The sequence below is a fragment of the Zootermopsis nevadensis genome, unplaced genomic scaffold (assembly GCF_977971745.1).
Source record: "Zootermopsis nevadensis isolate Lab colony 2312 unplaced genomic scaffold, Znev_1.0 Znev_ptg000004l, whole genome shotgun sequence".
Taxonomy (NCBI): domain Eukaryota; kingdom Metazoa; phylum Arthropoda; class Insecta; order Blattodea; family Termopsidae; genus Zootermopsis; species Zootermopsis nevadensis.
Window position 1 is genome coordinate 300,946 of NW_028259136.1, and position 4,300 is coordinate 305,245.

General features: G+C 36.4%; 1 protein-coding gene and 1 long non-coding RNA gene across 4 annotated transcripts in view; one reads left to right on the forward strand and one right to left on the reverse strand.

Moving 5' to 3' along the window:
- LOC110837577 (QRFP-like peptide receptor) overlaps positions 1-2,932 on the forward strand; it is a 140,881-nt gene extending 137,949 nt beyond the window's left edge. For all 3 annotated transcript variants that reach the window (XM_022079859.2, XM_022079856.2, XM_022079860.2), the window contains exon 9: positions 19-2,932. The gene's annotated coding sequence lies outside the window, so the exon portion shown is untranslated. The remainder of the gene's footprint in view (positions 1-18) is intronic.
- Positions 1-4,300, reverse strand: part of LOC147874805 (uncharacterized) — a 180,933-nt gene that overhangs the window by 167,305 nt on the left and 9,328 nt on the right. The window lies entirely within an intron of this gene.

Here is a 4,300-nt window from a genome sequence, read left to right on the forward strand (position 1 = left end):
CACTCGAATGACCCACAGACTGCAGAGGTCAACCTCGAAGATGCAACAAGACCGGCGCGGCTACTGCGCGACCAGTGAAGTTCAAGAATACCCTGCAGATTTCGTGTCAGATGCAGAATATAATAAGAACTGCTGGTTTAAGGCGGAGGGTGACAGGGAACAAAGTGAGGAAGTGTGACGTTTCAATACCAGTGTGTCACTGACAGACTTCGTACAGCAGTGAAATCAATAGATGTTTCAGTTTGTCAGGGCTGATCGCAACATTACGAGAACCTACAAATGTAAATTAGCAAGAAGTGATCTGAACACAACCAGGTCATATGCACATGGAAGTTCCATGTTGGGGCACCATTTCCATGATGTCCAGGACTGCTTCTATCTGAAATAAACCGAGGCTTTGTTGTAAAGTATGTCTCTCAGCGCAGACGTACATAACCGGAGACGAAAATAATTACCGTTAATTTGATACATCACATATACTCAATAAACAGCACCAAGAAAATTATTCTCAGACGGGGGGTTTTCTTCCGCTCATGACAGGCTTCTGATGTCGCAAATTGGTTAACATGCTTTCGTATAAATAGTGGTAATAAAATTGAGCGCTCACACTTCAATACGGAGCATCAGAGTCGAAGACCTCTGAAAAATAATAGCCGGATTAGTCCATGTATGAAAAAAAGCTAATATAAGACAGGGTTTTTGCCTCTAAATCATGATGTTTTTTATTAAACCCCATGGACAAATTAAGAACTGTAAATCGAAAATTAAATATTTTGCCTTTGAAAGTGAATGGAAATAAAGCACGCTATTGGGAGGAGCGTGCTGTATACATCATGCACTAAACGTAATTCATTACCGTACCCAGGTCTCATATGCATCTACGTATATAGATAAACATATAATGATCTTCACCGTTTATTTGAAGCATTAAATTAAGAAAAATATGCCTAAGAATTTTGTAGGTACAAAAGGCCTCTATAAATTTGTGTGAATATTCCTAATTCACCTGGAATGTTTAAATTCGATTTATCTTACACATTCAAGCAGCAACGCTTGAATAACCGATACTAAAAATTGTAAATGTTAGTATAACACTCGTCTGTTATGAGGTAACGCAGAAGGAAATGTTCTCAAAGCCAGTAATGATTTACAGTGCATTTTGCGTGGTCCTTACGTAACATTACAGATACCGCGTTAAATATGGCATGAACATTAGGAATAATCTTATCACACACTGTCACTTATATAAATCTCTTTTGACTTAAGCCTAGTCATTAATTTTTTCAATTAAAAAAGAGTACAATTATTTTATTTTTCTAGCAATCTTTAATTCATTATTATTAGTTAATATTTATATTATAGAATACTTTTAAGAAACCCCATTGATACAATGTAATCTATAATTATTGAACAGTATGCCTACTGCTCGCTGGAAGGTGATAATTTCAATTATAATTTATAGACTACACATGATTTATATAATTGTTTACCTAGTCTTAAACCTCTTTGTAAGAGAGGTATGTACCTACAAGTAAATGTCACTGAATCATGTTACAATAAAATTCAATTGCATATCCACCTCTGAGCGATAATATTAGGCCAAATAATAATTTATAATGATCATTCTTCTTTATCAAACTGTCATTATTTACGATATTCAGTCGTAACATGAGATGAATTAAGATGGACAGGAAGGCAGAGCAGTGTTACAATTTTCAAAACATGTTAGGCCTACTACAATAACACGAAATCTAATTAGAAATCTTACTCCAGTCATTCTGCAAGCACAATGCACGTTCTTATGTGCAACATCTTTTAAGATGGCCTAAGTTTATTTGACAGGAACGTTTAAATTTCTGTAATATTTAAGGAGCAAACTTTAAAGTTTGGAGGTGACTTTTAGAGTACATATTTTCATTAGTATGGCCAATTGACTCGTATCACCAAAAGCAGGAATGCTCGATACCAGCCTCGGAATTACTCGTGCTTTTGGTGACACCGCAATAAACCGTCCCGATTCGTGTGAATAAATTAGTGTATTTCAACACACAAAAATTATTAAGCACATAATTTTTAGACAAGTAACGGACGTAATATTTCTTCGAATAATGGTTCAACATCGCTCAAATGGAAACAGAATATGTAAACAAATTATATGTATTTTGTAGTATAATTGTGCCCATAATATTATTATGTTCTGACGTAAAAATCTAGGAACAAGAATGGAATGCCGATGCGTGATATATTCCAATGGAATTACTGTGTTGAATCATCTAGTTTCCAAGTCTCCAATTTTAATTGTTGTTTAATAATATGAGTGTAATAAAGTAAGTATGTAATCTAGACCAGGGAAGAAGCTATCACAAATGATGCATGTGTAGTATATGTGTATACATAAATTGAATATTAATGAATCTCAGATTTTATATTTGGTTTGGAACTAGATAATCAATATAATAATTCATATGCATGAAAACAGTGCGTGGTGTTAGTGTCCTCCACAGCTTTGGAAAACTTAAATTTATGCCTGAAAACAAAGCTATGGAAGCCGATCTGTCTGAGTGGAACCATAATGTGTATCAAGTAACATGAAACACTTAATGCACTGCGTAGGCGGCCATCTCCATTATACTTACTCATGTTTAATGTATTGTGCACTTCCTACATGGTGGAAATAAAAATTATGTACCCAGTCGATATTGGTCTTCTGGGTTTTAACGTCATGTAGGTATAATTCATCCCTGGAGGTTGAGTAACTGTTTTCCCCTGAAATGTTGGTATCTAGCTACAAGTCCGCACGATGTTAGAATCCAGAAAACCAACGTTGGCATCTTCACCGCCGTGAGAACCTCATACTGTATGTATCTAGTGTTGTTGTTGTATATAGATGTTTTCAACTTACAAATTCAAATAAAACTGATCTCAAAACAGATATTAACAAAAGAATATTTTAATTTATTCTGTGTCTGTGGCCATATCGAGCAATAATATAGCATACTGGTACTGTACTTGTGTTCATGAAATTAATTAAACTGTGAAGTATCTAAGAGAGAACACTTTTGTAAGTAGGCCTACATCAGCAACCTTTAATAACAAATGTCTTATACTGCTCAAACTAAAAGGAAATTACAAACCTCGACGGTCAGAATATGTTCAGAAATTAAATTATTTAGCAGATAATTGCAATTTGTCGATGTCAGTGACCACATGAAAACAAATGGTTAGAATGTGGAAACTAGCTAAATTACCTACGCGTTAACGATATTAAAATAATGATTCATCGCGCTGATGATGGAGGCAGTATGACCTCTGAAACGTTGGTAAACATCGACCAGACTACACAGCGCAACAACCCAGAAGACAGAAATCTTCATACTCATCGCCCTGATGACGGAGGCAGTATGACCTCTGAAACGTTGGTTAACATCGACCAGACTACACAGCGCAACAACCCAGAAGACAGAAATCTTCATCGCCCTGATGACGGAGGCAGTATGACCTCTGAAACGTCGGTAAACATCGACCAGTCTACACAGTGCAACAACCCAGAAGACAGAAATCTTCATACTCATCGCCCTGATGACGGAGGCAGTATGACCTCTGAAACGTCGGTAAACATTGACCAGACTACACAGCGCAACAACACAGAAGACAGAAATCTACTCTAAACGTCTGCTATTTATCTGCTAATAGATTTCACGAAAACCTGTGGTTATGCAATGTTTTAACCCAAATCAAAATGCCAAAAATAGAACGTGTTATGTTTTTATAAAGTAATTTCTTGTCCTGCTGCCATAGTCACCCTTGAACCAACGGACGGACATTAATGAGACGTGATAAAATTAACATCCTAAGGGGCACAGGCTTGTTTTACGTGGAGCATAAACATTCCCACAAGTGTGGTATGAAATATTATTTATATGTTAACAATTACAAATGCAATGACGTTGCGAAGCTTTTAAATATCTAACAGATTTAATGGGATTCTGCATCAGTGTAAACTGTGAATGGAGTTGCGTCGCTAAACTGTGTATACTGTCGTATTAATATTAACGTAAGTTCTTTCCTGTTGCACTAGACACAGATAAAAGCATCATAATGATTAGTGACGCGTGTTTTTCTGCTTTATCTAATCTGTCGATATGAACTTTCGTAATATAATAGCGGACCTAGATACGGGATTTCCTTCAAACGGAACTGCGCCTCCGCATATCAGCCTTGGAAACCCTATATGACATCGATCCAGGAGTCCTGACGCGCACACTCCATGTAATTCACAGCGTCTTACTTATATTCCGAC